The sequence below is a fragment of the Ambystoma mexicanum genome, chromosome 5q (genome assembly GCF_040938575.1).
Source record: "Ambystoma mexicanum isolate Mex_15411 chromosome 5q, UKY_AmexF1_1, whole genome shotgun sequence".
Taxonomy (NCBI): Eukaryota; Metazoa; Chordata; class Amphibia; order Caudata; family Ambystomatidae; genus Ambystoma; species Ambystoma mexicanum.
This window is the reverse complement of record NC_090933.1, coordinates 529,069,580-529,092,355: the sequence shown is the minus strand read 5'-3', so window position 1 is coordinate 529,092,355 and position 22,776 is coordinate 529,069,580. Positions and strand designations below refer to the sequence as shown.

General features: G+C 50.6%; 29 non-coding genes across 29 annotated transcripts; 14 read left to right on the top strand and 15 right to left on the bottom strand.

Moving 5' to 3' along the window:
- The first annotated feature begins 507 nt into the window (after nucleotides 1-507).
- Nucleotides 508-580, top strand: TRNAA-AGC (transfer RNA alanine (anticodon AGC)). The gene has a single exon. It is a non-coding gene; the product is annotated as a tRNA-Ala (tRNA).
- A 590-nt stretch (nucleotides 581-1,170) lies between these two features.
- Nucleotides 1,171-1,243, bottom strand: TRNAR-CCU (transfer RNA arginine (anticodon CCU)). Its single transcript has one exon. It is a non-coding gene; the product is annotated as a tRNA-Arg (tRNA).
- Nucleotides 1,244-1,937: 694 nt separating this feature from the next.
- Nucleotides 1,938-2,010, top strand: TRNAA-AGC (transfer RNA alanine (anticodon AGC)). The gene has a single exon. It is a non-coding gene; the product is annotated as a tRNA-Ala (tRNA).
- A 600-nt stretch (nucleotides 2,011-2,610) lies between these two features.
- TRNAR-CCU (transfer RNA arginine (anticodon CCU)) lies at nucleotides 2,611-2,683 on the bottom strand. Its single transcript has one exon. It is a non-coding gene; the product is annotated as a tRNA-Arg (tRNA).
- A 694-nt stretch (nucleotides 2,684-3,377) lies between these two features.
- Nucleotides 3,378-3,450, top strand: TRNAA-AGC (transfer RNA alanine (anticodon AGC)). Its single transcript has one exon. It is a non-coding gene; the product is annotated as a tRNA-Ala (tRNA).
- A 600-nt stretch (nucleotides 3,451-4,050) lies between these two features.
- TRNAR-CCU (transfer RNA arginine (anticodon CCU)) lies at nucleotides 4,051-4,124 on the bottom strand. Its single transcript has one exon. It is a non-coding gene; the product is annotated as a tRNA-Arg (tRNA).
- A 1,479-nt stretch (nucleotides 4,125-5,603) lies between these two features.
- On the bottom strand, nucleotides 5,604-5,676 carry TRNAR-CCU (transfer RNA arginine (anticodon CCU)). The gene has a single exon. It is a non-coding gene; the product is annotated as a tRNA-Arg (tRNA).
- A 694-nt stretch (nucleotides 5,677-6,370) lies between these two features.
- Nucleotides 6,371-6,443, top strand: TRNAA-AGC (transfer RNA alanine (anticodon AGC)). The gene has a single exon. It is a non-coding gene; the product is annotated as a tRNA-Ala (tRNA).
- A 600-nt stretch (nucleotides 6,444-7,043) lies between these two features.
- TRNAR-UCU (transfer RNA arginine (anticodon UCU)) lies at nucleotides 7,044-7,116 on the bottom strand. Its single transcript has one exon. It is a non-coding gene; the product is annotated as a tRNA-Arg (tRNA).
- Nucleotides 7,117-7,810: 694 nt separating this feature from the next.
- TRNAA-AGC (transfer RNA alanine (anticodon AGC)) lies at nucleotides 7,811-7,883 on the top strand. Its single transcript has one exon. It is a non-coding gene; the product is annotated as a tRNA-Ala (tRNA).
- Nucleotides 7,884-8,482: 599 nt separating this feature from the next.
- Nucleotides 8,483-8,555, bottom strand: TRNAR-CCU (transfer RNA arginine (anticodon CCU)). Its single transcript has one exon. It is a non-coding gene; the product is annotated as a tRNA-Arg (tRNA).
- Nucleotides 8,556-9,249: 694 nt separating this feature from the next.
- Nucleotides 9,250-9,322, top strand: TRNAA-AGC (transfer RNA alanine (anticodon AGC)). The gene has a single exon. It is a non-coding gene; the product is annotated as a tRNA-Ala (tRNA).
- A 600-nt stretch (nucleotides 9,323-9,922) lies between these two features.
- On the bottom strand, nucleotides 9,923-9,995 carry TRNAR-CCU (transfer RNA arginine (anticodon CCU)). The gene has a single exon. It is a non-coding gene; the product is annotated as a tRNA-Arg (tRNA).
- A 694-nt stretch (nucleotides 9,996-10,689) lies between these two features.
- TRNAA-AGC (transfer RNA alanine (anticodon AGC)) lies at nucleotides 10,690-10,762 on the top strand. Its single transcript has one exon. It is a non-coding gene; the product is annotated as a tRNA-Ala (tRNA).
- Nucleotides 10,763-11,362: 600 nt separating this feature from the next.
- Nucleotides 11,363-11,435, bottom strand: TRNAR-CCU (transfer RNA arginine (anticodon CCU)). The gene has a single exon. It is a non-coding gene; the product is annotated as a tRNA-Arg (tRNA).
- Nucleotides 11,436-12,129: 694 nt separating this feature from the next.
- TRNAA-AGC (transfer RNA alanine (anticodon AGC)) lies at nucleotides 12,130-12,202 on the top strand. The gene has a single exon. It is a non-coding gene; the product is annotated as a tRNA-Ala (tRNA).
- A 599-nt stretch (nucleotides 12,203-12,801) lies between these two features.
- Nucleotides 12,802-12,874, bottom strand: TRNAR-CCU (transfer RNA arginine (anticodon CCU)). The gene has a single exon. It is a non-coding gene; the product is annotated as a tRNA-Arg (tRNA).
- A 694-nt stretch (nucleotides 12,875-13,568) lies between these two features.
- TRNAA-AGC (transfer RNA alanine (anticodon AGC)) lies at nucleotides 13,569-13,641 on the top strand. The gene has a single exon. It is a non-coding gene; the product is annotated as a tRNA-Ala (tRNA).
- A 600-nt stretch (nucleotides 13,642-14,241) lies between these two features.
- TRNAR-CCU (transfer RNA arginine (anticodon CCU)) lies at nucleotides 14,242-14,314 on the bottom strand. Its single transcript has one exon. It is a non-coding gene; the product is annotated as a tRNA-Arg (tRNA).
- A 694-nt stretch (nucleotides 14,315-15,008) lies between these two features.
- TRNAA-AGC (transfer RNA alanine (anticodon AGC)) lies at nucleotides 15,009-15,081 on the top strand. Its single transcript has one exon. It is a non-coding gene; the product is annotated as a tRNA-Ala (tRNA).
- Nucleotides 15,082-15,662: 581 nt separating this feature from the next.
- Nucleotides 15,663-15,735, bottom strand: TRNAR-CCU (transfer RNA arginine (anticodon CCU)). The gene has a single exon. It is a non-coding gene; the product is annotated as a tRNA-Arg (tRNA).
- A 694-nt stretch (nucleotides 15,736-16,429) lies between these two features.
- Nucleotides 16,430-16,502, top strand: TRNAA-AGC (transfer RNA alanine (anticodon AGC)). The gene has a single exon. It is a non-coding gene; the product is annotated as a tRNA-Ala (tRNA).
- A 1,179-nt stretch (nucleotides 16,503-17,681) lies between these two features.
- TRNAR-CCU (transfer RNA arginine (anticodon CCU)) lies at nucleotides 17,682-17,754 on the bottom strand. The gene has a single exon. It is a non-coding gene; the product is annotated as a tRNA-Arg (tRNA).
- A 694-nt stretch (nucleotides 17,755-18,448) lies between these two features.
- On the top strand, nucleotides 18,449-18,521 carry TRNAA-AGC (transfer RNA alanine (anticodon AGC)). The gene has a single exon. It is a non-coding gene; the product is annotated as a tRNA-Ala (tRNA).
- A 600-nt stretch (nucleotides 18,522-19,121) lies between these two features.
- Nucleotides 19,122-19,194, bottom strand: TRNAR-CCU (transfer RNA arginine (anticodon CCU)). Its single transcript has one exon. It is a non-coding gene; the product is annotated as a tRNA-Arg (tRNA).
- A 694-nt stretch (nucleotides 19,195-19,888) lies between these two features.
- Nucleotides 19,889-19,961, top strand: TRNAA-AGC (transfer RNA alanine (anticodon AGC)). Its single transcript has one exon. It is a non-coding gene; the product is annotated as a tRNA-Ala (tRNA).
- A 1,179-nt stretch (nucleotides 19,962-21,140) lies between these two features.
- TRNAR-CCU (transfer RNA arginine (anticodon CCU)) lies at nucleotides 21,141-21,213 on the bottom strand. The gene has a single exon. It is a non-coding gene; the product is annotated as a tRNA-Arg (tRNA).
- Nucleotides 21,214-21,907: 694 nt separating this feature from the next.
- On the top strand, nucleotides 21,908-21,980 carry TRNAA-AGC (transfer RNA alanine (anticodon AGC)). Its single transcript has one exon. It is a non-coding gene; the product is annotated as a tRNA-Ala (tRNA).
- A 600-nt stretch (nucleotides 21,981-22,580) lies between these two features.
- TRNAR-CCU (transfer RNA arginine (anticodon CCU)) lies at nucleotides 22,581-22,653 on the bottom strand. Its single transcript has one exon. It is a non-coding gene; the product is annotated as a tRNA-Arg (tRNA).
- Nucleotides 22,654-22,776: the final 123 nt, after the last annotated feature.

Genomic DNA, 22,776 nt, shown 5'->3' with positions numbered 1-22,776 from the left:
ACTCAATTCCCAGACCTAACTCTTACCTGTTTGGTATTCTGACGCTCGATTGTAAAATATGGCCAGCTGGTAAAAATGACAAAGGGCACTCCAGCGCTGGTCCTTTGGCTGCAGGCGGCGTGTCAGCGGCCTAAAACAGCAAGAAATAGCGAGAGAAATAAAGTGAGAAGCAAGCACCTTTTCAATTGGGCTCTCGGGTCTATGGGACTGGCGTGCAGCCTCTTGATCACAAGCGCAGGTCCAGCGTGAAAGGGCGTGGCAGTGGAGTCACTCTGCTATTAATACCTGGTTGGCCAATCCTCGTTGCAATGGATGGCCATCTGCAGCTTTACTTGTAGCTCCACTGAAGGTATTTTGTTTTGGGCAAAGGGGTGAGATTGTGATTTCCTCTGCCGCAGATGAAGAGAAAGGGCTTTATGCACTACAGGTCCCTGGACAGCCAAGCAAGTGTGAGCCGGAGATTGTGCTTCAGCTCTGAAGCAGTGTATCGAGAGCCTTCGAGGAGGAGGGGAATTAGCTCAGATGGTAGAGCGCTCGCTTAGCATGCGAGAGGTAGCGGGATCGATGCCCGCATTCTCCAGCAAGACGCTTTTTCTTCATTTTCACTATTTTATTCAAAACTCGCCAATCGTCGCAAATAAAGTCATGTGCTCGCTTCTGTTTTTTTTACTATCATCCTAAAAGTCTTCCGTCCACTTTCTGCTATCCCAAAGAGTCATCCGCGCGAGGGCCGGCAACAGGCGTGATACTGTGCAACAGGCGCATTGCATGGCATTGGTGACATATTCAGGAAATTCCACTTTGATGCCACCCAGGGCTGTTGACCTTTTATTTCAGTTCAATACGATGCTTCGAATAATTGGTTCAAAGTGCGCAGCCTTTGCTCTTTTATTTCGTTTTCATCGGAGCAGGTCGGAGCTGGCAGAAGAGTGAGCCCTGTCTGCAGGAGCTCTGATTCCAGAAAGCATATTTTCCCTGTCTTTCTTACCACTCATCTGTGTCTCTTCGCTGACATGAGGGGTTGCTACACTCTGCAGTCTCCCGGCATTTAAAGTCTGCTACCAGCAGAGCACGTTCTGGACTTCACAGCGCCCAGCAAAGTACTAGCCTGCGCCCTCCCCCTACTACCGCAAAAACCTTTTGCATAAGTGTGAACAAAATGCCACGAACCACCCCAGATGGGACTCGAACCCACAATTCCTGGCTTAGGAGGCCAGTGCCTTATCCATTAGGCCACTGGGGCCACTCGACAGAGAAGGGGAAAGTTCTTTCTTTTCCTCTTCTCTCACTGGAGTCACGGGTACTGGCCCACTGAAAAGGGCAAGTTGGCTCACGTCCAAAGCTGCAGTGTCCCAGCACACGCGGGCAAAAGGCACCTGCTTGCACTCGGCTGGACACTTCCGCTTTATGGGACACACGATGGAAAGTGGACTCAATTCCCAGACCTAACTCTTACCTGTTTGGTATTCTGACGCTCGATTGTAAAATATGGCCAGCTGGTAAAAATGACAAAGGGCACTCCAGCGCTGGTCCTTTGGCTGCAGGCGGCGTGTCAGCGGCCTAAAACAGCAAGAAATAGCGAGAGAAATAAAGTGAGAAGCAAGCACCTTTTCAATTGGGCTCTCGGGTCTATGGGACTGGCGTGCAGCCTCTTGATCACAAGCGCAGGTCCAGCGTGAAAGGGCGTGGCAGTGGAGTCACTCTGCTATTAATACCTGGTTGGCCAATCCTCGTTGCAATGGATGGCCATCTGCAGCTTTACTTGTAGCTCCACTGAAGGTATTTTGTTTTGGGCAAAGGGGTGAGATTGTGATTTCCTCTGCGGCAGATGAAGAGAAAGGGCTTTATGCACTACAGGTCCCTGGACAGCCAAGCAAGTGTGAGCCGGAGACTGTGCTTCAGCTCTGAAGCAGTGTATCGAGAGCCTTCGAGGAGGAGGGGAGTTAGCTCAGATGGTAGAGCGCTCGCTTAGCATGCGAGAGGTAGCGGGATCGATGCCCGCATTCTCCAGCAAGACGCTTTTTCTTCATTTTCACTATTTTATTCAAAACTCGCCAATCGTCGCAAATAAAGTCATGTGCTCGCTTCTGTTTTTTTTACTATCATCCTAAAAGTCTTCCGTCCACTTTCTGCTATCCCAAAGAGTCATCCGCGCGAGGGCCGGCAACAGGCGTGATACTGTGCAACAGGCGCATTGCATGGCATTGGTGACATATTCAGGAAATTCCACTTTGATGCCACCCAGGGCTGTTAACCTTTTATTTCATTTCAATACGATGCTTCGAATAATTGGTTCAAAGTGCGCAGCCTTTGCTCTTTTATTTCGTTTTCATCGGAGCAGGTCGGAGCTGGCAGAAGAGTGAGCCCTGTCTGCAGGAGCTCTGATTCCAGAAAGCATATTTTCCCTGTCTTTCTTACCACTCATCTGTGTCTCTTCGCTGACATGAGGCGTTGCTACACTCTGCAGTCTCCCGGCATTTAAAGTCTGCTACCAGCAGAGCACGTTCTGGACTTCACAGCGCCCAGCAAAGTACTAGCCTGCGCCCACCCCCTACTACCGCAAAAACCTTTTGCATGCTTTGGCAGAAGTGTGAACAAAATGCCACGAACCACCCCAGATGGGACTCGAACCCACAATCCCTGGCTTAGGAGGCCAGTGCCTTATCCATTAGGCCACTGGGGCCACTCGACAGAGAAGGGGAAAGTTCTTTCTTTTCCTCTTCTCTCACTGGAGTCACGGGTACTGGCCCACTGAAAAGGGCAAGTTGGCTCACGTCCAAAGCTGCAGTGTCCCAGCACACGCGGGCAAAAGGCACCTGCTTGCACTCGGCTGGACACTTCCGCTTTATGGGACACACGATGGAAAGTGGACTCAATTCCCAGACCTAACTCTTACCTGTTTGGTATTCTGACGCTCGATTGTAAAATATGGCCAGCTGGTAAAAATGACAAAGGGCACTCCAGCGCTGGTCCTTTGGCTGCAGGCGGCGTGTCAGCGGCCTAAAACAGCAAGAAATAGCGAGAGAAATAAAGTGAGAAGCAAGCACCTTTTCAATTGGGCTCTCGGGTCTATGGGACTGGCGTGCAGCCTCTTGATCACAAGCGCAGGTCCAGCGTGAAAGGGCGTGGCAGTGGAGTCACTCTGCTATTAATACCTGGTTGGCCAATCCTCGTTGCAATGGATGGCCATCTGCAGCTTTACTTGTAGCTCCACTGAAGGTATTTTGTTTTGGGCAAAGGGGTGAGATTGTGATTTCCTCTGCGGCAGATGAAGAGAAAGGGCTTTATGCACTACAGGTCCCTGGACAGCCAAGCAAGTGTGAGCCGGAGACTGTGCTTCAGCTCTGAAGCAGTGTATCGAGAGCCTTCGAGGAGGAGGGGAATTAGCTCAGATGGTAGAGCGCTCGCTTAGCATGCGAGAGGTAGCGGGATCGATGCCCGCATTCTCCAGCAAGACGCTTTTTCTTCATTTTCACTATTTTATTCAAAACTCGCCAATCGTCGCAAATAAAGTCATGTGCTCGCTTCTGTTTTTTTTACTATCATCCTAAAAGTCTTCCGTCCACTTTCTGCTATCCCAAAGAGTCATCCGCGCGAGGGCCGGCAACAGGCGTGATACTGTGCAACAGGCGCATTGCATGGCATTGGTGACATATTCAGGAAATTCCACTTTGATGCCACCCAGGGCTGTTAACCTTTTATTTCATTTCAATACGATGCTTCGAATAATTGGTTCAAAGTGCGCAGCCTTTGCTCTTTTATTTCGTTTTCATCGGAGCAGGTCGGAGCTGGCAGAAGAGTGAGCCCTGTCTGCAGGAGCTCTGATTCCAGAAAGCATATTTTCCCTGTCTTTCTTACCACTCATCTGTGTCTCTTCGCTGACATGAGGCGTTGCTACACTCTGCAGTCTCCCGGCATTTAAAGTCTGCTACCAGCAGAGCACGTTCTGGACTTCACAGCGCCCAGCAAAGTACTAGCCTGCGCCCACCCCCTACTACCGCAAAAACCTTTTGCATGCTTTGGCAGAAGTGTGAACAAAATGCCACGAACCAACCCAGATGGGACTCGAACCCACAATCCCTGGCTTAGGAGGCCAGTGCCTTATCCATTAGGCCACTGGGGCCACTCGACAGAGAAGGGGAAAGTTCTTTCTTTTCCTCTTCTCTCACTGGAGTCACGGGTACTGGCCCACTGAAAAGGGCAAGTTGGCCAGTGCCTTATCCATTAGGCCACTGGGGCCACTCGACAGAGAAGGGGAAAGTTCTTTCTTTTCCTCTTCTCTCACTGGAGTCACGGGTACTGGCCCACTGAAAAGGGCAAGTTGGCTCACGTCCAAAGCTGCAGTGTCCCAGCACACGCGGGCAAGAGGCACCTGCTTGCACTCGGCTGGACACTTCCGCTTTATGGGACACACGATGGAAAGTGGACTCAATTCCCAGACCTAACTCTTACCTGTTTGGTATTCTGACGCTCGATTGTAAAATATGGCCAGCTGGTAAAAATGACAAAGGGCACTCCAGCGCTGGTCCTTTGGCTGCAGGCGGCGTGTCAGCGGCCTAAAACAGCAAGAAATAGCGAGAGAAATAAAGTGAGAAGCAAGCACCTTTTCAATTGGGCTCTCGGGTCTATGGGACTGGCGTGCAGCCCCTTGATCACAAGCGCAGGTCCAGCGTGAAAGGGCGTGGCAGTGGAGTCACTCTGCTATTAATACCTGGTTGGCCAATCCTCGTTGCAATGGATGGCCATCTGCAGCTTTACTTGTAGCTCCACTGAAGGTATTTTGTTTTGGGCAAAGGGGTGAGATTGTGATTTCCTCTGCGGCAGATGAAGAGAAAGGGCTTTATGCACTACAGGTCCCTGGACAGCCAAGCAAGTGTGAGCCGGAGACTGTGCTTCAGCTCTGAAGCAGTGTATCGAGAGCCTTCGAGGAGGAGGGGAATTAGCTCAGATGGTAGAGCGCTCTAGCATGCGAGAGGTAGCGGGATCGATGCCCGCATTCTCCAGCAAGACGCTTTTACTTCATTTTCACTATTTTATTCAAAACTCGCCAATCGTCGCAAATAAAGTCATGTGCTCGCTTCTGTTTTTTTTACTATCATCCTAAAAGTCTTCCGTCCACTTTCTGCTATCCCAAAGAGTCACCCGCGCGAGGGCCGGCAACAGGCGTGATACTGTGCAACAGGCGCATTGCATGGCATTGGTGACATATTCAGGAAATTCCACTTTGATGCCACCCAGGGCTGTTAACCTTTTATTTCATTTCAATACGATGCTTCGAATAATTGGTTCAAAGTGCGCAGCCTTTGCTCTTTTATTTCGTTTTCATCGGAGCAGGTCGGAGCTGGCAGAAGAGTGAGCCCTGTCTGCAGGAGCTCTGATTCCAGAAAGCATATTTTCCCTGTCTTTCTTACCACTCATCTGTGTCTCTTCGCTGACATGAGGCGTTGCTACACTCTGCAGTCTCCCGGCATTTAAAGTCTGCTACCAGCAGAGCACGTTCTGGACTTCACAGCGCCCAGCAAAGTACTAGCCTGCGCCCACCCCCTACTACCGCAAAAACCTTTTGCATGCTTTGGCAGAAGTGTGAACAAAATGCCACGAACCACCCCAGATGGGACTCGAACCCACAATCCCTGGCTTAGGAGGCCAGTGCCTTATCCATTAGGCCACTGGGGCCACTCGACAGAGAAGGGGAAAGTTCTTTCTTTTCCTCTTCTCTCACTGGAGTCACGGGTACTGGCCCACTGAAAAGGGCAAGTTGGCTCACGTCCAAAGCTGCAGTGTCCCAGCACACGCGGGCAAAAGGCACCTGCTTGCACTCGGCTGGACACTTCCGCTTTATGGGACACACGATGGAAAGTGGACTCAATTCCCAGACCTAACTCTTACCTGTTTGGTATTCTGACGCTCGATTGTAAAATATGGCCAGCTGGTAAAAATGACAAAGGGCACTCCAGCGCTGGTCCTTTGGCTGCAGGCGGCGTGTCAGCGGCCTAAAACAGCAAGAAATAGCGAGAGAAATAAAGTGAGAAGCAAGCACCTTTTCAATTGGGCTCTCGGGTCTATGGGACTGGCGTGCAGCCTCTTGATCACAAGCGCAGGTCCAGCGTGAAAGGGCGTGGCAGTGGAGTCACTCTGCTATTAATACCTGGTTGGCCAATCCTCGTTGCAATGGATGGCCATCTGCAGCTTTACTTGTAGCTCCACTGAAGGTATTTTGTTTTGGGCAAAGGGGTGAGATTGTGATTTCCTCTGCGGCAGATGAAGAGAAAGGGCTTTATGCACTACAGGTCCCTGGACAGCCAAGCAAGTGTGAGCCGGAGACTGTGCTTCAGCTCTGAAGCAGTGTATCGAGAGCCTTCGAGGAGGAGGGGAATTAGCTCAGATGGTAGAGCGCTCGCTTAGCATGCGAGAAGTAGCGGGATCGATGCCCGCATTCTCCAGCAAGACGCTTTTTCTTCATTTTCACTATTTTATTCAAAACTCGCCAATCGTCGCAAATAAAGTCATGTGCTCGCTTCTGTTTTTTTTACTATCATCCTAAAAGTCTTCCGTCCACTTTCTGCTATCCCAAAGAGTCACCCGCGCGAGGGCCGGCAACAGGCGTGATACTGTGCAACAGGCGCATTGCATGGCATTGGTGACATATTCAGGAAATTCCACTTTGATGCCACCCAGGGCTGTTAACCTTTTATTTCATTTCAATACGATGCTTCGAATAATTGGTTCAAAGTGCGCAGCCTTTGCTCTTTTATTTCGTTTTCATCGGAGCAGGTCGGAGCTGGCAGAAGAGTGAGCCCTGTCTGCAGGAGCTCTGATTCCAGAAAGCATATTTTCCCTGTCTTTCTTACCACTCATCTGTGTCTCTTCGCTGACATGAGGCGTTGCTACACTCTGCAGTCTCCCGGCATTTAAAGTCTGCTACCAGCAGAGCACGTTCTGGACTTCACAGCGCCCAGCAAAGTACTAGCCTGCGCCCACCCCCTACTACCGCAAAAACCTTTTGCATGCTTTGGCAGAAGTGTGAACAAAATGCCACGAACCACCCCAGATGGGACTCGAACCCACAATCCCTGGCTTAGAAGGCCAGTGCCTTATCCATTAGGCCACTGGGGCAACTCGACAGAGAAGGGGAAAGTTCTTTCTTTTCCTCTTCTCTCACTGGAGTCACAGGTACTGGCCCACTGAAAAGGGCAAGTTGGCTCACGTCCAAAGCTGCAGTGTCCCAGCACACGCGGGCAAAAGGCACCTGCTTGCACTCGGCTGGACACTTCCGCTTTATGGGACACACGATGGAAAGTGGACTCAATTCCCAGACCTAACTCTTACCTGTTTGGTATTCTGACGCTCGATTGTAAAATATGGCCAGCTGGTAAAAATGACAAAGGGCACTCCAGCGCTGGTCCTTTGGCTGCAGGCGGCGTGTCAGCGGCCTAAAACAGCAAGAAATAGCGAGAGAAATAAAGTGAGAAGCAAGCACCTTTTCAATTGGGCTCTCGGGTCTATGGGACTGGCGTGCAGCCTCTTGATCACAAGCGCAGGTCCAGCGTGAAAGGGCGTGGCAGTGGAGTCACTCTGCTATTAATACCTGGTTGGCCAATCCTCGTTGCAATGGATGGCCATCTGCAGCTTTACTTGTAGCTCCACTGAAGGTATTTTGTTTTGGGCAAAGGGGTGAGATTGTGATTTCCTCTGCGGCAGATGAAGAGAAAGGGCTTTATGCACTACAGGTCCCTGGACAGCCAAGCAAGTGTGAGCCGGAGACTGTGCTTCAGCTCTGAAGCAGTGTATCGAGAGCCTTCGAGGAGGAGGGGAATTAGCTCAGATGGTAGAGCGCTCGCTTAGCATGCGAGAGGTAGCGGGATCGATGCCCGCATTCTCCAGCAAGACGCTTTTTCTTCATTTTCACTATTTTATTCAAAACTCGCCAATCGTCGCAAATAAAGTCATGTGCTCGCTTCTGTTTTTTTTACTATCATCCTAAAAGTCTTCCGTCCACTTTCTGCTATCCCAAAGAGTCACCCGCGCGAGGGCCGGCAACAGGCGTGATACTGTGCAACAGGCGCATTGCATGGCATTGGTGACATATTCAGGAAATTCCACTTTGATGCCACCCAGGGCTGTTAACCTTTTATTTCATTTCAATACGATGCTTAGAATAATTGGTTCAAAGTGCGCAGCCTTTGCTCTTTTATTTCGTTTTCATCGGAGCAGGTCGGAGCTGGCAGAAGAGTGAGCCCTGTCTGCAGGAGCTCTGATTCCAGAAAGCATATTTTCCCTGTCTTTCTTACCACTCATCTGTGTCTCTTCGCTGACATGAGGGGTTGCTACACTCTGCAGTCTCCCGCATTTAAAGTCTGCTACCAGCAGAGCACGTTCTGGACTTCACAGCGCCCAGCAAAGTACTAGCCTGCGCCCACCCCCTACTACCGCAAAAACCTTTTGCATGCTTTGGCAGAAGTGTGAACAAAATGCCACGAACCACCCCAGATGGGACTCGAACCCACAATCCCTGGCTTAGGAGGCCAGTGCCTTATCCATTAGGCCACTGGGGCAACTCGACAGAGAAAGGGAAAGTTCTTTCTTTTCCTCTTCTCTCACTGGAGTCACGGGTACTGGCCCACTGAAAAGGGCAAGTTGGCTCACGTCCAAAGCTGCAGTGTCCCAGCACACGCGGGCAAAAGGCACCTGCTTGCACTCGGCTGGACACTTCCGCTTTATGGGACACACGATGGAAAGTGGACTCAATTCCCAGACCTAACTCTTACCTGTTTGGTATTCTGACGCTCGATTGTAAAATATGGCCAGCTGGTAAAAATGACAAAGGGCACTCCAGCGCTGGTCCTTTGGCTGCAGGCGGCGTGTCAGCGGCCTAAAACAGCAAGAAATAGCGAGAGAAATAAAGTGAGAAGCAAGCACCTTTTCAATTGGGCTCTCGGGTCTATGGGACTGGCGTGCAGCCTCTTGATCACAAGCGCAGGTCCAGCGTGAAAGGGCGTGGCAGTGGAGTCACTCTGCTATTAATACCTGGTTGGCCAATCCTCGTTGCAATGGATGGCCATCTGCAGCTTTACTTGTAGCTCCACTGAAGGTATTTTGTTTTGGGCAAAGGGGTGAGATTGTGAATTCCTCTGCGGCAGATGAAGAGAAAGGGCTTTATGCACTACAGGTCCCTGGACAGCCAAGCAAGTGTGAGCCGGAGACTGTGCTTCAGCTCTGAAGCAGTGTATCGAGAGCCTTCGAGGAGGAGGGGAATTAGCTCAGATGGTAGAGCGCTCGCTTAGCATGCGAGAGGTAGCGGGATCGATGCCCGCATTCTCCAGCAAGACGCTTTTTCTTCATTTTCACTATTTTATTCAAAACTCGCCAATCGTCGCAAATAAAGTCATGTGCTCGCTTCTGTTTTTTTTACTATCATCCTAAAAGTCTTCCGTCCACTTTCTGCTATCCCAAAGAGTCATCCGCGCGAGGGCCGGCAACAGGCGTGATACTGTGCAACAGGCGCATTGCATGGCATTGGTGACATATTCAGGAAATTCCACTTTGATGCCACCCAGGGCTGTTAACCTTTTATTTCATTTCAATACGATGCTTCGAATAATTGGTTCAAAGTGCGCAGCCTTTGCTCTTTTATTTCGTTTTCATCGGAGCAGGTCGGAGCTGGCAGAAGAGTGAGCCCTGTCTGCAGGAGCTCTGATTCCAGAAAGCATATTTTCCCTGTCTTTCTTACCACTCATCTGTGTCTCTTCGCTGACATGAGGGGTTGCTACACTCTGCAGTCTCCCGGCATTTAAAGTCTGCTACCAGCAGAGCACGTTCTGGACTTCACAGCGCCCAGCAAAGTACTAGCCTGCGCCCACCCCCTACTACCGCAAAAACCTTTTGCATGCTTTGGCAGAAGTGTGAACAAAATGCCACGAACCACCCCAGATGGGACTCGAACCCACAATCCCTGGCTTAGGAGGCCAGTGCCTTATCCATTAGGCCACTGGGGCCACTCGACAGAGAAGGGGAAAGTTCTTTCTTTTCCTCTTCTCTCACTGGAGTCACGGGTACTGGCCCACTGAAAAGGGCAAGTTGGCTCACGTCCAAAGCTGCAGTGTCCCAGCACACGCGGGCAAAAGGCACCTGCTTGCACTCGGCTGGACACTTCCGCTTTATGGGACACACGATGGAAAGTGGACTCAATTCCCAGACCTAACTCTTACCTGTTTGGTATTCTGACGCTCGATTGTAAAATATGGCCAGCTGGTAAAAATGACAAAGGGCACTCCAGCGCTGGTCCTTTGGCTGCAGGCGGCGTGTCAGCGGCCTAAAACAGTAAGAAATAGCGAGAGAAATAAAGTGAGAAGCAAGCACCTTTTCAATTGGGCTCTCGGGTCTATGGGACTGGCGTGCAGCCTCTTGATCACAAGCGCAGGTCCAGCGTGAAAGGGCGTGGCAGTGGAGTCACTCTGCTATTAATACCTGGTTGGCCAATCCTCATTGCAATGGATGGCCATCTGCAGCTTTACTTGTAGCTCCACTGAAGGTATTTTGTTTTGGGCAAAGGGGTGAGATTGTGATTTCCTCTGCGGCAGATGAAGAGAAAGGGCTTTATGCACTACAGGTCCCTGGACAGCCAAGCAAGTGTGAGCCGGAGACTGTGCTTCAGCTCTGAAGCAGTGTATCGAGAGCCTTCGAGGAGGAGGGGAATTAGCTCAGATGGTAGAGCGCTCGCTTAGCATGCGAGAGGTAGCGGGATCGATGCCCGCATTCTCCAGCAAGACGCTTTTACTTCATTTTCACTATTTTATTCAAAACTCGCCAATCGTCGCAAATAAAGTCATGTGCTCGCTTCTGTTTTTTTTACTATCATCCTAAAAGTCTTCCGTCCACTTTCTGCTATCCCAAAGAGTCATCCGCGCGAGGGCCGGCAACAGGCGTGATACTGTGCAACAGGCGCATTGCATGGCATTGGTGACATATTCAGGAAATTCCACTTTGATGCCACCCAGGGCTGTTAACCTTTTATTTCATTTCAATACGATGCTTCGAATAATTGGTTCAAAGTGCGCAGCCTTTGCTCTTTTATTTCGTTTTCATCGGAGCAGGTCGGAGCTGGCAGAAGAGTGAGCCCTGTCTGCAGGAGCTCTGATTCCAGAAAGCATATTTTCCCTGTCTTTCTTACCACTCATCTGTGTCTCTTCGCTGACATGAGGCGTTGCTACACTCTGCAGTCTCCCGGCATTTAAAGTCTGCTACCAGCAGAGCACGTTCTGGACTTCACAGCGCCCAGCAAAGTACTAGCCTGCGCCCACCCCCTACTACCGCAAAAACCTTTTGCATGCTTTGGCAGAAGTGTGAACAAAATGCCACGAACCACCCCAGATGGGACTCGAACCCACAATCCCTGGCTTAGGAGGCCAGTGCCTTATCCATTAGGCCACTGGGGCCACTCGACAGAGAAGGGGAAAGTTCTTTCTTTTCCTCTTCTCTCACTGGAGTCACGGGTACTGGCTAACTGAAAAGGGCAAGTTGGCTCACGTCCAAAGCTGCAGTGTCCCAGCACACGCGGGCAAAAGGCACCTGCTTGCACTCGGCTGGACACTTCCGCTTTATGGGACACACGATGGAAAGTGGACTCAATTCCCAGACCTAACTCTTACCTGTTTGGTATTCTGACGCTCGATTGTAAAATATGGCCAGCTGGTAAAAATGACAAAGGGCACTCCAGCGCTGGTCCTTTGGCTGCAGGCGGCGTGTCAGCGGCCTAAAACAGCAAGAAATAGCGAGAGAAATAAAGTGAGAAGCAAGCACCTTTTCAATTGGGCTCTCGGGTCTATGGGACTGGCGTGCAGCCTCTTGATCACAAGCGCAGGTCCAGCGTGAAAGGGCGTGGCAGTGGAGTCACTCTGCTATTAATACCTGGTTGGCCAATCCTCGTTGCAATGGATGGCCATCTGCAGCTTTACTTGTAGCTCCACTGAAGGTATTTTGTTTTGGGCAAAGGGGTGAGATTGTGATTTCCTCTGCGGCAGATGAAGAGAAAGGGCTTTATGCACTACAGGTCCCTGGACAGCCAAGCAAGTGTGAGCCGGAGACTGTGCTTCAGCTCTGAAGCAGTGTATCGAGAGCCTTCGAGGAGGAGGGGAATTAGCTCAGATGGTAGAGCGCTCGCTTAGCATGCGAGAGGTAGCGGGATCGATGCCCGCATTCTCCAGCAAGACGCTTTTTCTTCATTTTCACTATTTTATTCAAAACTCGCCAATCGTCGCAAATAAAGTCATGTGCTCGCTTCTGTTTTTTTTACTATCATCCTAAAAGTCTTCCGTCCACTTTCTGCTATCCCAAAGAGTCACCCGCGCGAGGGCCGGCAACAGGCGTGATACTGTGCAACAGGCGCATTGCATGGCATTGGTGACATATTCAGGAAATTCCACTTTGATGCCACCCAGGGCTGTTAACCTTTTATTTCATTTCAATACGATGCTTCGAATAATTGGTTCAAAGTGCGCAGCCTTTGCTCTTTTATTTCGTTTTCATCGGAGCAGGTCGGAGCTGGCAGAAGAGTGAGCCCTGTCTGCAGGAGCTCTGATTCCAGAAAGCATATTTTCCCTGTCTTTCTTACCACTCATCTGTGTCTCTTCGCTGACATGAGGGGTTGCTACACTCTGCAGTCTCCCGCATTTAAAGTCTGCTACCAGCAGAGCACGTTCTGGACTTCACAGCGCCCAGCAAAGTACTAGCCTGCGCCCACCCCCTACTACCGCAAAAACCTTTTGCATGCTTTGGCAGAAGTGTGAACAAAATGCCACGAACCACCCCAGATGGGACTCGAACCCACAATCCCTGGCTTAGGAGGCCAGTGCCTTATCCATTAGGCCACTGGGGCAACTCGACAGAGAAAGGGAAAGTTCTTTCTTTTCCTCTTCTCTCACTGGAGTCACGGGTACTGGCCCACTGAAAAGGGCAAGTTGGCTCACGTCCAAAGCTGCAGTGTCCCAGCACACGCGGGCAAAAGGCACCTGCTTGCACTCGGCTGGACACTTCCGCTTTATGGGACACACGATGGAAAGTGGACTCAATTCCCAGACCTAACTCTTACCTGTTTGGTATTCTGACGCTCGATTGTAAAATATGGCCAGCTGGTAAAAATGACAAAGGGCACTCCAGCGCTGGTCCTTTGGCTGCAGGCGGCGTGTCAGCGGCCTAAAACAGCAAGAAATAGCGAGAGAAATAAAGTGAGAAGCAAGCACCTTTTCAATTGGGCTCTCGGGTCTATGGGACTGGCGTGCAGCCTCTTGATCACAAGCGCAGGTCCAGCGTGAAAGGGCGTGGCAGTGGAGTCACTCTGCTATTAATACCTGGTTGGCCAATCCTCGTTGCAATGGATGGCCATCTGCAGCTTTACTTGTAGCTCCACTGAAGGTATTTTGTTTTGGGCAAAGGGGTGAGATTGTGAATTCCTCTGCGGCAGATGAAGAGAAAGGGCTTTATGCACTACAGGTCCCTGGACAGCCAAGCAAGTGTGAGCCGGAGACTGTGCTTCAGCTCTGAAGCAGTGTATCGAGAGCCTTCGAGGAGGAGGGGAATTAGCTCAGATGGTAGAGCGCTCGCTTAGCATGCGAGAGGTAGCGGGATCGATGCCCGCATTCTCCAGCAAGACGCTTTTTCTTCATTTTCACTATTTTATTCAAAACTCGCCAATCGTCGCAAATAAAGTCATGTGCTCGCTTCTGTTTTTTTTACTATCATCCTAAAAGTCTTCCGTCCACTTTCTGCTATCCCAAAGAGTCATCCGCGCGAGGGCCGGCAACAGGCGTGATACTGTGCAACAGGCGCATTGCATGGCATTGGTGACATATTCAGGAAATTCCACTTTGATGCCACCCAGGGCTGTTAACCTTTTATTTCATTTCAATACGATGCTTCGAATAATTGGTTCAAAGTGCGCAGCCTTTGCTCTTTTATTTCGTTTTCATCGGAGCAGGTCGGAGCTGGCAGAAGAGTGAGCCCTGTCTGCAGGAGCTCTGATTCCAGAAAGCATATTTTCCCTGTCTTTCTTACCACTCATCTGTGTCTCTTCGCTGACATGAGGGGTTGCTACACTCTGCAGTCTCCCGGCATTTAAAGTCTGCTACCAGCAGAGCACGTTCTGGACTTCACAGCGCCCAGCAAAGTACTAGCCTGCGCCCACCCCCTACTACCGCAAAAACCTTTTGCATGCTTTGGCAGAAGTGTGAACAAAATGCCACGAACCACCCCAGATGGGACTCGAACCCACAATCCCTGGCTTAGGAGGCCAGTGCCTTATCCATTAGGCCACTGGGGCCACTCGACAGAGAAGGGGAAAGTTCTTTCTTTTCCTCTTCTCTCACTGGAGTCACGGGTACTGGCCCACTGAAAAGGGCAAGTTGGCTCACGTCCAAAGCTGCAGTGTCCCAGCACACGCGGGCAAAAGGCACCTGCTTGCACTCGGCTGGACACTTCCGCTTTATGGGACACACGATGGAAAGTGGACTCAATTCCCAGACCTAACTCTTACCTGTTTGGTATTCTGACGCTCGATTGTAAAATATGGCCAGCTGGTAAAAATGACAAAGGGCACTCCAGCGCTGGTCCTTTGGCTGCAGGCGGCGTGTCAGCGGCCTAAAACAGCAAGAAATAGCGAGAGAAATAAAGTGAGAAGCAAGCACCTTTTCAATTGGGCTCTCGGGTCTATGGGACTGGCGTGCAGCCTCTTGATCACAAGCGCAGGTCCAGCGTGAAAGGGCGTGGCAGTGGAGTCACTCTGCTATTAATACCTGGTTGGCCAATCCTCGTTGCAATGGATGGCCATCTGCAGCTTTACTTGTAGCTCCACTGAAGGTATTTTGTTTTGGGCAAAGGGGTGAGATTGTGATTTCCTCTGCGGCAGATGAAGAGAAAGGGCTTTATGCACTACAGGTCCCTGGACAGCCAAGCAAGTGTGAGCCGGAGACTGTGCTTCAGCTCTGAAGCAGTGTATCGAGAGCCTTCGAGGAGGAGGGGAATTAGCTCAGATGGTAGAGCGCTCGCTTAGCATGCGAGAGGTAGCGGGATCGATGCCCGCATTCTCCAGCAAGACGCTTTTACTTCATTTTCACTATTTTATTCAAAACTCGCCAATCGTCGCAAATAAAGTCATGTGCTCGCTTCTGTTTTTTTTACTATCATCCTAAAAGTCTTCCGTCCACTTTCTGCTATCCCAAAGAGTCATCCGCGCGAGGGCCGGCAACAGGCGCATTGCATGGCATTGGTGACATATTCAGGAAATTCCACTTTGATGCCACCCAGGGCTGTTAACCTTTTATTTCATTTCAATACGATGCTTCGAATAATTGGTTCAAAGTGCGCAGCCTTTGCTCTTTTATTTCGTTTTCATCGGAGCAGGTCGGAGCTGGCAGAAGAGTGAGCCCTGTCTGCAGGAGCTCTGATTCCAGAAAGCATATTTTCCCTGTCTTTCTTACCACTCATCTGTGTCTCTTCGCTGACATGAGGCGTTGCTACACTCTGCAGTCTCCCGGCATTTAAAGTCTGCTACCAGCAGAGCACGTTCTGGACTTCACAGCGCCCAGCAAAGTACTAGCCTGCGCCCACCCCCTACTACCGCAAAAACCTTTTGCATGCTTTGGCAGAAGTGTGAACAAAATGCCACGAACCACCCCAGATGGGACTCGAACCCACAATCCCTGGCTTAGGAGGCCAGTGCCTTATCCATTAGGCCACTGGGGCCACTCGACAGAGAAGGGGAAAGTTCTTTCTTTTCCTCTTCTCTCACTGGAGTCACGGGTACTGGCCCACTGAAAAGGGCAAGTTGGCTCACGTCCAAAGCTGCAGTGTCCCAGCACACGCGGGCAAAAGGCACCTGCTTGCACTCGGCTGGACACTTCCGCTTTATGGGACACACGATGGAAAGTGGACTCAATTCCCAGACCTAACTCTTACCTGTTTGGTATTCTGACGCTCGATTGTAAAATATGGCCAGCTGGTAAAAATGACAAAGGGCACTCCAGCGCTGGTCCTTTGGCTGCAGGCGGCGTGTCAGCGGCCTAAAACAGCAAGAAATAGCGAGAGAAATAAAGTGAGAAGCAAGCACCTTTTCAATTGGGCTCTCGGGTCTATGGGACTGGCGTGCAGCCTCTTGATCACAAGCGCAGGTCCAGCGTGAAAGGGCGTGGCAGTGGAGTCACTCTGCTATTAATACCTGGTTGGCCAATCCTCGTTGCAATGGATGGCCATCTGCAGCTTTACTTGTAGCTCCACTGAAGGTATTTTGTTTTGGGCAAAGGGGTGAGATTGTGATTTCCTCTGCGGCAGATGAAGAGAAAGGGCTTTATGCACTACAGGTCCCTGGACAGCCAAGCAAGTGTGAGCCGGAGACTGTGCTTCAGCTCTGAAGCAGTGTATCGAGAGCCTTCGAGGAGGAGGGGAATTAGCTCAGATGGTAGAGCGCTCGCTTAGCATGCGAGAGGTAGCGGGATCGATGCCCGCATTCTCCAGCAAGACGCTTTTTCTTCATTTTCACTATTTTATTCAAAACTCGCCAATCGTCGCAAATAAAGTCATGTGCTCGCTTCTGTTTTTTTTACTATCATCCTAAAAGTCTTCCGTCCACTTTCTGCTATCCCAAAGAGTCATCCGCGCGAGGGCCGGCAACAGGCGTGATACTGTGCAACAGGCGCATTGCATGGCATTGGTGACATATTCAGGAAATTCCACTTTGATGCCACCCAGGGCTGTTAACCTTTTATTTCATTTCAATACGATGCTTCGAATAATTGGTTCAAAGTGCGCAGCCTTTGCTCTTTTATTTCGTTTTCATCGGAGCAGGTCGGAGCTGGCAGAAGAGTGAGCCCTGTCTGCAGGAGCTCTGATTCCAGAAAGCATATTTTCCCTGTCTTTCTTACCACTCATCTGTGTCTCTTCGCTGACATGAGGCGTTGCTACACTCTGCAGTCTCCCGGCATTTAAAGTCTGCTACCAGCAGAGCACGTTCTGGACTTCACAGCGCCCAGCAAAGTACTAGCCTGCGCCCACCCCCTACTACCGCAAAAACCTTTTGCATGCTTTGGCAGAAGTGTGAACAAAATGCCACGAACCACCCCAGATGGGACTCGAACCCACAATCCCTGGCTTAGGAGGCCAGTGCCTTATCCTGTTTTTTTTACTATCATCCTAAAAGTCTTCCGTCCACTTTCTGCTATCCCAAAGAGTCATCCGCGCGAGGGCCGGCAACAGGCGTGATACTGTGCAACAGGCGCATTGCATGGCATTGGTGACATATTCAGGAAATTCCACTTTGATGCCACCCAGGGCTGTTAACCTTTTATTTCATTTCAATACGATGCTTCGAATAATTGGTTCAAAGTGCGCAGCCTTTGCTCTTTTATTTCGTTTTCATCGGAGCAGGTCGGAGCTGGCAGAAGAGTGAGCCCTGTCTGCAGGAGCTCTGATTCCAGAAAGCATATTTTCCCTGTCTTTCTTACCACTCATCTGTGTCTCTTCGCTGACATGAGGCGTTGCTACACTCTGCAGTCTCCCGGCATTTAAAGTCTGCTACCAGCAGAGCACGTTCTGGACTTCACAGCGCCCAGCAAAGTACTAGCCTGCGCCCACCCCCTACTACCGCAAAAACCTTTTGCATGCTTTGGCAGAAGTGTGAACAAAATGCCACGAACCACCCCAGATGGGACTCGAACCCACAATCCCTGGCTTAGGAGGCCAGTGCCTTATCCATTAGGCCACTGGGGCCACTCGACAGAGAAGGGGAAAGTTCTTTCTTTTCCTCTTCTCTCACTGGAGTCACGGGTACTGGCCCACTGAAAAGGGCAAGTTGGCTCACGTCCAAAGCTGCAGTGTCCCAGCACACGCGGGCAAAAGGCACCTGCTTGCACTCGGCTGGACACTTCCGCTTTATGGGACACACGATGGAAAGTGGACTCAATTCCCAGACCTAACTCTTACATGTTTGGTATTCTGACGCTCGATTGTAAAATATGGCCAGCTGGTAAAAATGACAAAGGGCACTCCAGCGCTGGTCCTTTGGCTGCAGGCGGCGTGTCAGCGGCCTAAAACAGCAAGAAATAGCGAGAGAAATAAAGTGAGAAGCAAGCACCTTTTCAATTGGGCTCTCGGGTCTATGGGACTGGCGTGCAGCCTCTTGATCACAAGCGCAGGTCCAGCGTGAAAGGGCGTGGCAGTGGAGTCACTCTGCTATTAATACCTGGTTGGCCAATCCTCGTTGCAATGGATGGCCATCTGCAGCTTTACTTGTAGCTCCACTGAAGGTATTTTGTTTTGGGCAAAGGGGTGAGATTGTGATTTCCTCTGCCGCAGATGAAGAGAAAGGGCTTTATGCACTACAGGTCCCTGGACAGCCAAGCAAGTGTGAGCCGGAGATTGTGCTTCAGCTCTGAAGCAGTGTATCGAGAGCCTTCGAGGAGGAGGGGAATTAGCTCAGATGGTAGAGCGCTCGCTTAGCATGCGAGAGGTAGCGGGATCGATGCCCGCATTCTCCAGCAAGACGCTTTTTCTTCATTTTCACTATTTTATTCAAAACTCGCCAATCGTCGCAAATAAAGTCATGTGCTCGCTTCTGTTTTTTTTACTATCATCCTAAAAGTCTTCCGTCCACTTTCTGCTATCCCAAAGAGTCACCCGCGCGAGGGCCGGCAACAGGCGTGATACTGTGCAACAGGCGCATTGCATGGCATTGGTGACATATTCAGGAAATTCCACTTTGATGCCACCCAGGGCTGTTAACCTTTTATTTCATTTCAATACGATGCTTCGAATAATTGGTTCAAAGTGCGCAGCCTTTGCTCTTTTATTTCGTTTTCATCGGAGCAGGTCGGAGCTGGCAGAAGAGTGAGCCCTGTCTGCAGGAGCTCTGATTCCAGAAAGCATATTTTCCCTGTCTTTCTTACCACTCATCTGTGTCTCTTCGCTGACATGAGGCGTTGCTACACTCTGCAGTCTCCCGGCATTTAAAGTCTGCTACCAGCAGAGCACGTTCTGGACTTCACAGCGCCCAGCAAAGTACTAGCCTGCGCCCACCCCCTACTACCTCAAAAACCTTTTGCATGCTTTGGCAGAAGTGTGAACAAAATGCCACGAACCACCCCAGATGGGACTCGAACCCACAATCCCTGGCTTAGGAGGCCAGTGCCTTATCCATTAGGCCACTGGGGCAACTCGACAGAGAAGGGGAAAGTTCTTTCTTTTCCTCTTCTCTCACTGGAGTCACGGGTACTGGCCCACTGAAAAGGGCAAGTTGGCTCACGTCCAAAGCTGCAGTGTCCCAGCACACGCGGGCAAGAGGCACCTGCTTGCACTCGGCTGGACACTTCCGCTTTATGGGACACACGATGGAAAGTGGACTCAATTCCCAGACCTAACTCTTACCTGTTTGGTATTCTGACGCTCGATTGTAAAATATGGCCAGCTGGTAAAAATGACAAAGGGCACTCCAGCGCTGGTCCTTTGGCTGCAGGCGGCGTGTCAGCGGCCTAAAACAGCAAGAAATAGCGAGAGAAATAAAGTGAGAAGCAAGCACCTTTTCAATTGGGCTCTCGGGTCTATGGGACTGGCGTGCAGCCTCTTGATCACAAGCGCAGGTCCAGCGTGAAAGGGCGTGGGAGTGGAGTCACTCTGCTATTAATACCTGGTTGGCCAATCCTCGTTGCAATGGATGGCCATCTGCAGCTTTACTTGTAGCTCCACTGAAGGTATTTTGTTTTGGGCAAAGGGGTGAGATTGTGATTTCCTCTGCGGCAGATGAAGAGAAAGGGCTTTATGCACTACAGGTCCCTGGACAGCCAAGCAAGTGTGAGCCGGAGACTGTGCTTCAGCTCTGAAGCAGTGTATCGAGAGCCTTCGAGGAGGAGGGGAATTAGCTCAGATGGTAGAGCGCTCGCTTAGCATGCGAGAGGTAGCGGGATCGATGCCCGCATTCTCCAGCAAGACGCTTTTTCTTCATTTTCACTATTTTATTCAAAACTCGCCAATCGTCGCAAATAAAGTCATGTGCTCGCTTCTGTTTTTTTTACTATCATCCTAAAAGTCTTCCGTCCACTTTCTGCTATCCCAAAGAGTCATCCGCGCGAGGGCCGGCAACAGGCGTGATACTGTGCAACAGGCGCATTGCATGGCATTGGTGACATATTCAGGAAATTCCACTTTGATGCCACCCAGGGCTGTTAACCTTTTATTTCATTTCAATACGATGCTTCGAATAATTGGTTCAAAGTGCGCAGCCTTTGCTCTTTTATTTCGTTTTCATCGGAGCAGGTCGGAGCTGGCAGAAGAGTGAGCCCTGTCTGCAGGAGCTCTGATTCCAGAAAGCATATTTTCCCTGTCTTTCTTACCACTCATCTGTGTCTCTTCGCTGACATGAGGCGTTGCTACACTCTGCAGTCTCCCGGCATTTAAAGTCTGCTACCAGCAGAGCACGTTCTGGACTTCACAGCGCCCAGCAAAGTACTAGCCTGCGCCCACCCCCTACTACCGCAAAAACCTTTTGCATGCTTTGGCAGAAGTGTGAACAAAATGCCACGAACCACCCCAGATGGGACTCGAACCCACAATCCCTGGCTTAGGAGGCCAGTGCCTTATCCTGTTTTTTTTACTATCATCCTAAAAGTCTTCCGTCCACTTTCTGCTATCCCAAAGAGTCATCCGCGCGAGGGCCGGCAACAGGCGTGATACTGTGCAACAGGCGCATTGCATGGCATTGGTGACATATTCAGGAAATTCCACTTTGATGCCACCCAGGGCTGTTAACCTTTTATTTCATTTCAATACGATGCTTCGAATAATTGGTTCAAAGTGCGCAGCCTTTGCTCTTTTATTTCGTTTTCATCGGAGCAGGTCGGAGCTGGCAGAAGAGTGAGCCCTGTCTGCAGGAGCTCTGATTCCAGAAAGCATATTTTCCCTGTCTTTCTTACCACTCATCTGTGTCTCTTCGCTGACATGAGGCGTTGCTACACTCTGCAGTCTCCCGGCATTTAAAGTCTGCTACCAGCAGAGCACGTTCTGGACTTCACAGCGCCCAGCAAAGTACTAGCCTGCGCCCACCCCCTACTACCGCAAAAACCTTTTGCATGCTTTGGCAGAAGTGTGAACAAAATGCCACGAACCACCCCAGATGGGACTCGAACCCACAATCCCTGGCTTAGGAGGCCAGTGCCTTATCCATTAGGCCACTGGGGCCACTCGACAGAGAAGGGGAAAGTTCTTTCTTTTCCTCTTCTCTCACTGGAGTCACGGGTACTGGCCCACTGAAAAGGGCAAGTTGGCTCACGTCCAAAGCTGCAGTGTCCCAGCACACGCGGGCAAAAGGCACCTGCTTGCACTCGGCTGGACACTTCCGCTTTATGGGACACACGATGGAAAGTGGACTCAATTCCCAGACCTAACTCTTACATGTTTGGTATTCTGACGCTCGATTGTAAAATATGGCCAGCTGGTAAAAATGACAAAGGGCACTCCAGCGCTGGTCCTTTGGCTGCAGGCGGCGTGTCAGCGGCCTAAAACAGCAAGAAATAGCGAGAGAAATAAAGTGAGAAGCAAGCACCTTTTCAATTGGGCTCTCGGGTCTATGGGACTGGCGTGCAGCCTCTTGATCACAAGCGCAGGTCCAGCGTGAAAGGGCGTGGCAGTGGAGTCACTCTGCTATTAATACCTGGTTGGCCAATCCTCGTTGCAATGGATGGCCATCTGCAGCTTTACTTGTAGCTCCACTGAAGGTATTTTGTTTTGGGCAAAGGGGTGAGATTGTGATTTCCTCTGCCGCAGATGAAGAGAAAGGGCTTTATGCACTACAGGTCCCTGGACAGCCAAGCAAGTGTGAGCCGGAGATTGTGCTTCAGCTCTGAAGCAGTGTATCGAGAGCCTTCGAGGAGGAGGGGAATTAGCTCAGATGGTAGAGCGCTCGCTTAGCATGCGAGAGGTAGCGGGATCGATGCCCGCATTCTCCAGCAAGACGCTTTTTCTTCATTTTCACTATTTTATTCAAAACTCGCCAATCGTCGCAAATAAAGTCATGTGCTCGCTTCTGTTTTTTTTACTATCATCCTAAAAGTCTTCCGTCCACTTTCTGCTATCCCAAAGAGTCACCCGCGCGAGGGCCGGCAACAGGCGTGATACTGTGCAACAGGCGCATTGCATGGCATTGGTGACATATTCAGGAAATTCCACTTTGATGCCACCCAGGGCTGTTAACCTTTTATTTCATTTCAATACGATGCTTCGAATAATTGGTTCAAAGTGCGCAGCCTTTGCTCTTTTATTTCGTTTTCATCGGAGCAGGTCGGAGCTGGCAGAAGAGTGAGCCCTGTCTGCAGGAGCTCTGATTCCAGAAAGCATATTTTCCCTGTCTTTCTTACCACTCATCTGTGTCTCTTCGCTGACATGAGGCGTTGCTACACTCTGCAGTCTCCCGGCATTTAAAGTCTGCTACCAGCAGAGCACGTTCTGGACTTCACAGCGCCCAGCAAAGTACTAGCCTGCGCCCACCCCCTACTACCTCAAAAACCTTTTGCATGCTTTGGCAGAAGTGTGAACAAAATGCCACGAACCACCCCAGATGGGACTCGAACCCACAATCCCTGGCTTAGGAGGCCAGTGCCTTATCCATTAGGCCACTGGGGCAACTCGACAGAGAAGGGGAAAGTTCTTTCTTTTCCTCTTCTCTCACTGGAGTCACGGGTACTGGCCCACTGAAAAGGGCAAGTTGGCTCACGTCCAAAGCTGCAGTGTCCCAGCACACGCGGG